At 38.8% G+C, this 12,283-nt stretch overlaps 1 pseudogene; it reads right to left on the minus strand.

Annotated features, from left to right (window-relative positions):
* Nucleotides 1-8,403: 8,403 nt before the first annotated feature.
* LOC104866545 lies at nucleotides 8,404-12,033 on the minus strand (annotated as a pseudogene).
* Between the last annotated feature and the right edge of the window lie 250 nt (nucleotides 12,034-12,283).

Genomic DNA, 12,283 nt, shown 5'->3' on the forward strand with positions numbered 1-12,283 from the left:
ACTGTTCTATCTACTTTTTATAAAAGATTACACTTACAGATATAAAACACTTATTCTTTGGGCCAGGGATTTAGCTCAGTGGTTCCACTGCCTGCCTCAAAAGCACAAGGACCCAAGTTCAATCCCTGGTACCCCCAAAAAACAAAACAAAACACTTATTCCTTCTGATTCAAATTACAAGAGATCTCTGTTAATTGACCTACAAAAGTTTTGACTGGTTTTAGTTACAATTATAACCAGTATTTTTTAAAAAGGATGTTGAAGTTCAAATTGGCCAAATATATTTGAGTGCACTCTAGTTTTATGAAACAATTATCTTATATGTTTGTTTGTCTGTCTAATTTTATATCTCTTTTGTTTGATCTCAACAATTTTTTTCCCTTTAAAATTTTTCTTAAGATATTTGCCTATAATTTAAATTGGATTACAGATAAATGTTATTAAAGTTAAAGCATGCCTTCCCCCCACCCAGGTTGCTAGCTGATCAAAATGATTTCAAGATTAATTTCATATTTTTGTTCACATTCAATAACTCATATTTTATTGGTTATAAATGATATGTTAATTGTTGCAACCTGGGTTTTGTAGGTTATTTTAAAAATTGTCAGGGTAATTAAATGGAGACTTTTAGGTTTGGGGAGACAGCTAAATGGGACTTCCTTTGTTGAACAAAGAAGCAGCTGGCTGGGCATGGTGGTGAATATCTGTAATCCCAGCACTAGGGAGGCTGAGGCAGGAGGAGGATTGCTGTGTGTTCGAGACCAGCCTGGACTACATAGTGAGTTCCAGGTCAGTCTCAACTATATAGTGAGACCCTGTCTCAAAAAAAAAAACAAAAAACACAAAAAAAACAGCAGCTTCCAGAAAAATTATTCTGGTCTTTGTTCACTAATTGGAGTCTCAGTAATTTTCATAGCCTTATGGGAAGACACACCCCCAATAAACATTGCTTAAATATGCTATTATAAAGTGTTTGCATTAGTTATCATCAAAGGGGTAAGTTTTAAATATGTTATTGTTATATGTTTATATTGTTCATCTTCAAAACATAAATTTTCTGTGGGAAAACAAGGTGTTATTAAAAAGATGCTTTGGTACCAAGCTACATTACAGGATATAAGCTTTCATATAATTGTAATAATTATTATTGCTATTTTTCTGGTATACAAAATGTATTCATATCTTTGGACTGTACAGATCTTTCAACATATTGTTTATAGTAATAACCTCCTTTTGACCCAGGTATTTGCCTTTCTCTTATGCTCCAGTTACTTATAATAACAGGTACATTTATAGGCCCATATATTTTCCTTAGATGGCATCCCATCAAAAGATAGTAACTTAAGTAAGAGTTTTCTTTATTTTAATGTGTTTTTGGAGGGGAGTGAGTGCATTTAACAATGGATATTTTATACTAAGTGTGTTACAAAGATAATCTTGTCATGATTGTCATGCTAAGTTTTATGAGTGGCTCCTGATTTAAAGTTTTTTTCTGTTAATGTTCTACAGGAATTCAACAACTAGAACAACCGTGACTGATAAAAATAACAGTCCTCTGACTACATTTTAGACTCCAAAATGCTTGCTATGCAGATAAAATTATAATAGTTAAGTTTATTATTCCTATTGTAATGCTGATGTTACTGATCTTCTCTAAAGTCCAGAGACCAACACTAGAAAGGTAACTGGGCTAAAAAGACAATCAATATTTTGGCCCTGGCCCTCCAAGGTCAACAAAGATTCAGGACACGAGGGAACCTTTTCTACAAGATCCTACAGTTTTGGTAAGTCACCCAACCTCCTGAGCAGGGAGATTGTTGGACACCAAAGCAACAACTAAAGTGTGCCAAAGGAGTGTCACTGGGAGGGAAAAATCTCCTATGCTTTCATAGAAAGCAACATGGTCATGCAAGGCTGTGACCCATCCTGATGGCTGACACTGACAGGAGCTGAGAGGCTCTATACATGGTTCCAAGGTATTGCCTAAGGAGACTTTAATTGACCTTGACAGATAGCAAAAGGTTAATTTTATTTAATATAGGTCTCACTGAAAGTTGCCCTTTAACACTCAGTAGAAAGTGTAACTAAAGTTATGTAAAATCAAGAACATAGTAATATAACTCGACTTAAAAAGAGGCTAAAAAAAAAAAAAGGCTCCAATTGCTGACCCCTTTTGACAGTTTCCAAATACACCAGTATCTAATGAGACACTGTGACCTCTGTTATGGGTCATTAGATAAAACCATGGTAAAATTTAAATGAACTCAACAACAGTTTTAAATTTTTTTTGCTCAAATTGTTTCTTGAGTAAAGTTTTTTTGGTTTTTTTGGTTCCGGGGATTGGACTTGGGACCTCATGCTTGTGATGCAGGTGGCAGCAACACTGAGCTAAATCCCTGTGTTCAAATTGTTTTGTGAAATTGTTAAATTTTTAGTCCTTTTACAGCTACTATTAAAATTATAACAAAATATTCAGACTTATAGATAATCTCCATTAGTGGAGGGTCTATATGTTGACAAGTTACATTCACTGTTTTAGTCCCCTAAAAACAGTTTATAAACATGACTCTTTCCCCAAACCACCTTTTTATTTTAGTGGTTATACCTTGACTATACATGCTCTAATTTCTTTAAAAATTTTGTTTATTCTTGCCTATAGGCTGCCAAACTCAAAGTGATCATGCAGATAATATCAACAACAAATGTACTTTTTAAAACCAAGATCCACTAGATTGGTCTTATAAAGAGAGTTTATAATTGCTAAATTACCACATGATTTTTATTTAAGGCCTGTTAAATTAGCTCCCTAGAAGGGCCTCCCTAACTGCAGTCTTCCCTGCATTGACCCTTCTTGGCTTGAAGCAGTTAGATGAAACCCGTGCCCCTTCTTCCCTATCTGCAGTTGGGGATAGCCTTTTGAAAAGAGCTTATTATGGACAGCTAATCCAGTTAAAAATATTAGAGGTCCTTATAACTCATTGAGACAAGCCATTGTTGGTCTACTCACTTCTCCCCAAAACACACTAACATAAACAAGAAAGGGGGAGTACAGCTACCTCTACAAACTCAATTAGATTTTGTCACCTTCTCTAGTTACCTTCATTTAAAAAATTTTTAAATATACTTATGGAAAGTAAATATTCTCCATTGAAACTAAGATAAATCTACAGACAAATGTTGCTAAAGAATGTCTTAACTAAAAGGTAAAATGGCTTAATGCAATTCATGACATAGGGGCCAGAGTATGCTTGTGTTCCAATAGAGGACAAGCTCAGACCTGCAGAGGTTACCAGGCCAGACACATTGTCTGCCACTGAAACCCAAGAGCATTCCTGCCATAAAGGAAACAACCATAAGCTACAACTACAAAACAGAAAAGGGAGAGATGCTGGGGGAGCCATGCTGTAGATGTGTCTTCCTCCCCATCTGTTCCTCATTAAACCATCAAAGCATGAAGTTCTGCAAACCTTAGCTGCTCTCCCTGTTCCAGTTATGGGCAGCCCCTTCACCTCTCCCTGCGTTTCCCTTATCACTATTATTATAAATAAATGCACCGCAGTTACCAGGCAGTCTTTTTCTCCCACCAGGAGGAAGGCTCCACCTGGCCTCAGCTTTTTGTATCTCTTTGTCTGTCTTTTCTTCATCCTCCACTGTTTGCCCTCCAAGGGTCTTCGAGCCATGCAGGATGCAGCAGGGACTGGACAACATTTTGCTCACCTCTGTTAACATATTACTGTTTAGTAATTAAGAAATTGTTTTGCTAAGTTTTTGTGTAAAATTCCTGAATAGATATAAAGCACTGTTTTTCTAAATTTACTGAGCTGAAAATAAGTGTTTTTTTTTCTTTAATCAGTTAATATGGTAAACTACATAAGTAGATTTTTTTTCTACCTTTAACCCTTCCCTGCATTTCTGGTATTAAAACCATCTGGGTAAGTTGTGTGTTGCTGGCTGCTACTAGTTGGTGTTTTATTTTGGAGTTATTTGTTTGTGTTCATAAGTGAGACTGATTTGTCTTAGTTCATTCTGGCTGTTATAACAGAATACTATAGTCTGGGTGGCTTATAAAAACAGAAATTTATTTCTCTTAGTTCTGGAGACTGGGAGTCCAAGATCAAGGCACCAATAGATTTGGTACCACAAATAAATGGCAGCCCAAGCTATTTTTTGGAAAAGTTTAGGATGGGATTCTCAGTCTTTTGAGGATTTGTGGACACACAAAGTCATCAGACCTGGTGAATTTCTGGCAGAGGGACTTTTAATTAGTAATCCAGTTTCTTTATAAATACATATGTAGATTTTTCTTTTGACAGTTTAGGAAATTCCTAGGGAGTTTTCCATTTTTTGAAAACTTTCAAATATATTGATGTAATATTGTTCATATTGATCATTTAAAGAAATCTCTGTTGCTTCTGCAATTTGAACTCCTTTTTTGAACATTGTTGATTTCTGATTTTTCTTTTTTCTTAATAAATTATGCCAAATATCTGTATTAAAATGTGTTTGTTATTTCTGCTTTTTAATATTTGTATATGTTTGCATTTATTCTGTTATTTCTATAACATTAAGTTGAATGCTTAGCTTATTAATTTTTAGATTTTCTGTTTTGTTGTTGTTGTTGTTGCTTTGTTTTGTTTTTCTCAGTACTGGAGATCAAACTAAGGACCTTTTGCTTGCCAGACAGGTGCGGTACCACTGAGCTACATCCCTGGCCCTAGATTTTCTGTTTTTGTAACATAAACATGTCAGGTTATAAATTTTCCTCTTCTTTATTTGGCTGCATCCCATCCATTTTGACAGGTGATATTTTCATCATCATTTAGTTCTAAATATTTTATAATTTTTGGATGAGTTTTTTGGAACTCTTTTAACATTTCCAAATAAATAGAGGTGTTTTGTTATCTTTTTGTTATGGTTTTCAATTTAATTGTTGTGAGGTCAAGAGATCTCATCTGTACATGGTCATGTTTTATAGATGGTACATATATATTTGTAAACAATATATAGTACCTTTTTGAAAATAGTTCTAAATTCAGTCATTAGATTAAACTTGTTAATATTGTTGTTTAACTAGTATCAGTTTGATCATTTACTGAGAGATATATATATGTCTCACTATAATTAGGTATTTGCCAATGAATATCTCATAAATATCTTTTTTGGTTTAAATATTTGGGGGCTATGTTATTGAGTACATACAAGTGCAGAATTATGGTATTTTTCTTGAACTTCTTTTATAGCAGCAGGAATTTATGTAGTGCTCTGTGATGAACACTTTATGTACTAATTCATTCACCTCCATAGCACCTCTATGAAGTAGGTACTATTGTTATTGCCCCCATTTACCAATGGGAAAAATCAAGGAAACTGAGATTAAGTAACTTGCCCAATGTCACTTTGATGGAGTCAGGATTTGAATCCAGATAGTCTGTATCTAGAGTGTGTGCCCTTCAACTATTTTGCTATACTGCCTTTTTTATCATTATATGGTGAAATTCTTTCTTTTTAAAATAAAAAAAAATTTTTAAAAAGGTCTCACTATGTACTTCAGGCTGGTCTGGAACTCACAGTGATCCTCCTACCTCAGCCTCTCAAGGATTCCATGCTTGAAATATTTGTTTTTGTGTTTTAGGAATATTTCTTATTTCATTTACTTTTTTTGGTACCAGGGACTGAACTCTGGACCTTGCGCTTGCGAGGCAGGTGGCAGCACCACTGAGCTAAATCCCTGGCCCCTAGGAATATTTCTTGTACAGTATATAGCTGGACATTTAAAAAATATAATCTCATGTCTTATCATTTAATAGAACATTTATTGTGATTACTGATAATTTTAGTTGTGTGTGTGTGTGGTGCTGGGGATTAAACCCAGGGCGTTGTGCATACTAAGCATGTGCTCTACCAGTGGGCTATATTCCCAGTTCAATTTTAGCTTTATTTCTACAATTGATTGCATTCTGATTTCTGGTTTTCCTGGGAAGTCTGCTGTCTATGTAATTATTCGTTTTATAATCTAGTTTCTCTTAAGATCGTGTGTGTGTGTGTGTGTGTGTGTGTGTGTTTGTGTGTGTTTGTAGATAATTTGCAGATTTACTTCACAACATCTAGGAGGATATTTATATTTATTTTTATTTATCCTGTTTAGGATTTTGTGTGTGTGTGTGATTTCGAGATGTGTGGATTGGAGAGGTTCTTTCACCAGTTCTGGAAAATTCTCAACCAAAATGTCTTTATTGTCTTTCCCCATTACTAATATTTTTCCTTCTGGAACTTCTATTATACATGCTTTAGATTTTTTTTTTTTTTTTAGAAAGGGTCTCACTATGTAGTTGAGACTGACCTGGAACTCACTATGTAGCCCAGGCTGGTCTCGAACTCACAGTGACCCTCCTGCCTCAGCTTCCTGCGTGCTGGGATTACAGGAGTGTGCCACCACACCTGGCTCTAGATCATTTTTTGACAAGGATCTCCCCTATCTTTTGTCTCTGTTGTATATTGTCAGTCATATATATATATATATTTCTCCCTTATATATACAATCTCTGGCCCTGTCTTCTAGGAAATTTCTTTAGATGTAGTAGTATATTTATAGGCTCCCTTTAGTCATGTCTTATTGTTTAACCCACATGACTAATTTTTTCAGTGTCTATATATTTTAAATCTGAAGGGTTTTGTTTTGGGGTTTTTTCATTTGGTTTTTAATACCTTAGGTGAATCTGAAGTTCTTTTCCTCCTCAAGATGGGATCATCTCCAAACCCTAAAGCTCTCTTTTAGATCCTCCTCCTCTTCCCCCTCCCCTCCCCCTCCCCTGCTTATCTCCTCACCTCTTTCTCCTCCTCTTCTGGGATTGATCCCAGGGCCTCACACATGCTAAGCACACTCAGTACCACTGAACTACCCCTTCATCCTTGACCTTCTTTTTCTTTTATATTTTCATAGCATCAGTTCCTTTAATGATTTTTTTAGCTTTGAGTTTTTAATTTTGTTTTGGACAGCTGGACAGGGCATCTACATTCTAGAACCTCTTCACAGTCACTAAACATGGAAGGCCACTAACATTTATAAAGGCAAGGAGAAAAGGTCATGACTGTCTAACAAGGAACACGAATGCCCCTGAAATTATCTTACAGGAATATCAAACTTGCTTTGCCACTTTTCTACTACTGGGAAAAATGGGGGAAAAAAATCACATAAAAAATCTGTAGACTGGTATAGCAAGTTAAGGCCATTATTTTTACATACTAAGGTCCTCAAATATTTTACACAAATTTACATTTAAAAAATAGGTCAAGTTTTACCCTATATTTCTTTGATCCACCAAAAGACATTATCACAAGATTATAACTCACCCCACAAAGAGGACACACATGTGTGCAATGGCAACTTGGCTGTGACATGCAAAGCCTCAAGATTATGTTGCAAGCAAAAAGCAAAAGATGATACCTGCCTGCGACACTTGCTCAGGCATTGTGAAAAATGCAGAAATGATAATGTTTTCCAGACACAAAGATTACTGAACATGGGTAAAAATCAACACTGCTTTCAGATACCTGAACCAGACTGCACAGTCAGTGCACTCATGGTATGTGTGTAACAGAACTCTGCTTCTATTGGGTCTGTTCCTGTTGTTTTATTCCATAATTTTACATGACCTTCATTCGCAATAGAGATTTAATAAAACAATGGTACATTATGCTCTGTCCTAATAACCAAGTGTAAGAACAAATATAGTAGAAGAGTATAGGACTTTTTTTTTTTTAAAGGTCTTGCTATGTAATTCAGGCTGGCCTTGAACTCATTATGTAGCCTAGGCTGGTCTCAAACTCATGGCAATCCTCCTGCCTCAGCCTCCTGAGTGCTGGGAATATGTAATGTGATATTTAAAGGGTTTTTTTGGTTTTATTTTTTTAGAGATAGGAGCTCACTTTGTAGTGCAGGCTAACCTTGAATTCACAGTGGTCTTCTTGCCTCAGCCTCCCAACTGCTGGGATTACAGGTGTGTACCACCACTTCGGCTGTAATGTGATATTTTAATTAGAAATATGCTAAAAATAAAGTTGACTGAATTATGGTTTTGTCCACACTAGTCAACTCTCATTGCTAAAATATTACAAAATGAATCCAGTAAACATCTTGCATTTGCAAAAGCCGAGAGATGAATTCAGCTTTTAAAAAAATTGGTTACAACTATATTAGGTTGAAGATAGCTACAGTGACCTTGCAAACCAAAGAAAGGCAAGCATCCAAAAGTCTAAAACAGGACCCAGGATTTAGCTCACTGGCACTGTGCCTGCCTCAAAACTGCAAAGTCCTGGGTTCAATCCCTGGTACCTGAAAAAAAAAAAAAATCTAACAGCTTTTGCCTTCACTATTATTAGTGGTTTCCAAGAGTCACAGTTCCATGTCAAATGTGACAGTACATCCAGAGGTAACTGCAGGAAGCTGGTTAGCAATTTCTTTTCTATGTATAAAAACTGTCATTCACACTAATGCATGCTGCTTGGTCCCGCTGCAGTCCTGTCTGTCTGCTGTTCTGCACACACCCCATAGTGTCTCTGCTGGCCTATTGTCCCACAGTTTCAGCTCTGAATGTTAATGTCTGCCCACAGAAATAGGTCAGAGCTCAGGACTAGAGAACACCTGGGAATTCAGAATCATCCCAGAGTGCTGTATTTCTTCACCTGCTCAGTCTGCACCCCTTGAAGTCAGATGTCCACTCACAAGGAACCAATGTATAATGACCTCTCTGCGGATGCTCCAAGGACTCCAATCCTGTCAGCTGTCTCCTGGGGCTCAGACTCTGAACTGACAACCAACACTGGGGTCTGTGTGGAATACTATGAATTCAGTTCGGAATCTACGTATACATCTTCAGAATGATTTGAATGCCAGATGTGGTGTGGCTCCCCTGTAATCCCAGCACTCACAAAGCAGAGACAAGCAGGAGCACCTTGAGTTCAAGGCCAGCCTGGGGTACGTAGTGAGTTGAAGGCCAGCCTGCACTACATGGCAAGACCCTGTCTCAAAAAAACCAACCAACCAACAAAACAAAACAAAAAAACATTTGAAGTACATTACGGAACTGAAGTCTGTAATCTTGGGCTGTAAAGTCGTCACCTCCTTACAGTGTCGTACTATGATCCTTCCAGGTTCTTCTGTCATTTTTTGTATGTGTACTGGTGGACGAGATGCCACTGTTCTATGCTTTAAGATGTAATCTTTCACTGTGCTAAGAATTGAACCATCCCACTGAGCGGGTAAGCAGGGCATTCTGGTAGGACGTGCAGCCGAGTGGGTGAGTTCCATAGTTTCTCATTCTGTCCCTCTTTACCACCAGGAAGGGCAATCTCACCTTCTCAGACTAAGTCCCTGGCGGTGTTAACTCCGTGCTCCGGGAGCTTCTGGCTGTCACCTAGTACTTGAATGTTGTCCTGTTCGTTGCAAAAGGGTCACGAGTTCTTCACCCAAGGGCTTCCCTCTTTAGGTCAGGACAGAGCAGTTGGAGGACACCCTTTGTCTGTGATGCACTCTCTTTGTTCTGCCTCTGTGCCTCCTTTGGCCCCTGCAGCTGCTGCTCCCACTCCACCTGTGGCTGTCACCTCCGTGTCCTGCAGCAGGAGCTGGGGCTTCAGCCCCAGGCCCCCCTCACCCAGCCAGGCAGCCGGTGGCTGAAGGCACAGGTTACCCCTCTCTCTTTAATGACTTTCAAGGAATATGTTGTTATTTCCCTATTGGTGGCTCAAGGGTTTATATATATTTATTTATCAGAATCTACTTCAGATTTATACCACTTTAATTTGAATGAGAAAACTTTATTTCTGCATGGCTTTATTTATTTATTTATTTTTTGGTACTGGGGATCTAATTCCAGTCCTTGGGCTTGTGAGGCCGGTGGTGGAACTACTGAGCTAAATCCCTGTCTCTTAGTTCTAATTATTTTTCCCTTTGGAGACAAAGTCTTGCAAAGTCAGTAAGTTACCTGGGCTAGGCTTGAACTTGTGATCTTTCCGCTTCAACCTCCCAGAGTGCTGGGATAACAGGCATGTACCAACACTACACCCAGCTAGCACTGACATTTTTGCTATTGATGTTTCTTTTTTTTTCTTTTCTCTTTTCGTCTCCCCTCCCTCCCCTTCTCCCCTCCCCTTTTTTAATACTAGGGATTGACCCAAGGGATTATTAAGATACATCCCCAGGACTTTTTAGTTTTTAAAATTTTGAGCTAGAGTCTCACTAAATTGCCTAGGCTGCCCTCAGACTTGCCATCTTCCTGCCTCAGCCTTCTGAGTAGCTGGGATTATAGGTACTTGCCTGGCTTGTGTTTTCTCGAGTAACACAGCCAGTCTGAGGTCCCTCCTCAGAAGATGTACCTTGATATGATGTAGTCTTCTTTCCCCTCTTGGCCACCTGTGGCCTCAGCTGGTGTCTCTTTTCCAAATCTTACTCAGCTTCTGGCTGTTCTACCTTTACTAATTGTTACCTGATTGCTCTGTTAATACAATGTCCTGGAACATAAATTGCTCAGTGAAGTTGGGTCCTCATGTAAGGGAGGTTTTTTTTTTTTTTTTTTTTTTTTTTTTCCAGACAGGTAATTCAGGCTGGCCTTGAACTCATGGCAATCTTGCCTCAGCCTCCCGAGTGCTGAGATTATAGGTGTGCACTACCACACAGGGCCCTGTAAAGGAGAATCTTGAAACCAGTCTTTGAGGCTGACTTCAATCTAGGAGGACTCTTCCTAGATGTCTCTTCCCTGACTCTCTCAAACTTCTAGCTGGTTCTCCAGTTCACTTGTTGCCATCATGGAGCTACCAGTCTCCTCCAAGTTATTCCCACAAAGCACTCCATTGCTTCTGCCGGGGCCTCAAGGCTTGACTTTCCCCTCGTTGTTCTGAATAAAGCCAGTCCCCTTGGGTTAGCCTCAGAGCTCTGTTCCTACACTGCCTCTTCTAAGCAGGAACTTGGTGCCACTGCTGTGGAGCTGGAGCAATGGCCGCTTCTCCAGGGCTGGTCCACCTTCCCTGGGAGTGGTGAGGGGTTGCGAAAGGGGTCTTGGGGGTCACTCATCTTCTCAGCATACTTCCTCTGCATGGAGCCTCTGCCATAGGAGTGAGCTGGGGCAGGGGGGTTCGGCCTTGTCCTTGGGCCTACAGTGGTTGGGTTAAAGCTTTTACTTTGCAAGTGGTGACTGGGTAGAGGTAGGGAGCTTTGAACCACTCATCTGTGTATGGGCAGAATAGAGCTTCTGCAGTGTAGAGCTGTGGTGGGGATGAGAACATCAGCAGCCAGCCTCTCATGGGGAGAAACTGGTGCTCTAGACTGGGAGCTGGGGGTAGGGAGCGCCCCTTCCTGGCTGTGCCTTCTGGACTCAGCTTCTGCCAAACTGAGCTGCAGGAGCGGGTTGTAGCTTACATATCAAAGACTGTTGCTATTTTTACTAGAATTTAGTAGGTTTTTGGACTCTGCGTTTTCCTGTTTGCTGTATATTCTAGAAGAATTTTCAAAAACTTTCAATGGTTGCTTTTTATAGTTTATACCAGTTATACAGCATTTCATTGGAGCAAAAATTCAGAGATCTACATATTGCCATTCTGGAAGGACTTCTTGCCCTATTCTTTTTCATAGTTTGTTTTCTTTTTTTTTTTTAATTGAGTTTATTGGTACATTCTAGGGATACAGTATAGTTACATTCATTGATGGGATCTTGTACCTCTACATGACAGGTCTTGGGTCTCATTTTTTCCCCTTACCCCTGCCCTCCCTTCACCCCCTCCTTCCCTCACCATCTACAAACACTTTATTTCCATCTTTTCATTATCTCACATTTTTTTTCTTTTCCCTAATTACCGTTCCCCTACCCATCCCACCTTCCCTACACCTTTAGCCCCTTTCTTCCCATTTTACAATGTCAGTACATAGTTTGTTTGTTTTCTAGGTAGAGTCTCACTTGTGTTGCCCAGGCTGGCCTGGATTCTGGACTCAAGTGATCTTCCTACCTCAACCTCCTGAATAGCTTGGATACAGGCACATGCCATCATGCCTGATTATCTTTTTTAATATTCTTAATCATGATAAACCTATTGGTATTATAGACTTCATCATCTGAAGTTATTGGAAGTTTAATCCTACTGTGTGTTTCATCTGCTGACTTTCATTCACAAATGGGTTGTTTCTTGTATGGTTTGTAATTTGGGACTATGAGCTCCCTTTAATTAGTATTTTATCTATGGGAATCCTATAAGGCCTGGGTTGCAAATGTGACCTTTCAGGACTGATTTATATTTG

This window comes from Fukomys damarensis, unplaced genomic scaffold, assembly GCF_012274545.1.
Source record: "Fukomys damarensis isolate Sample0158 unplaced genomic scaffold, DMR_v1.0_HiC HiC_scaffold_5, whole genome shotgun sequence".
Taxonomy (NCBI): Eukaryota; Metazoa; Chordata; class Mammalia; order Rodentia; family Bathyergidae; genus Fukomys; species Fukomys damarensis.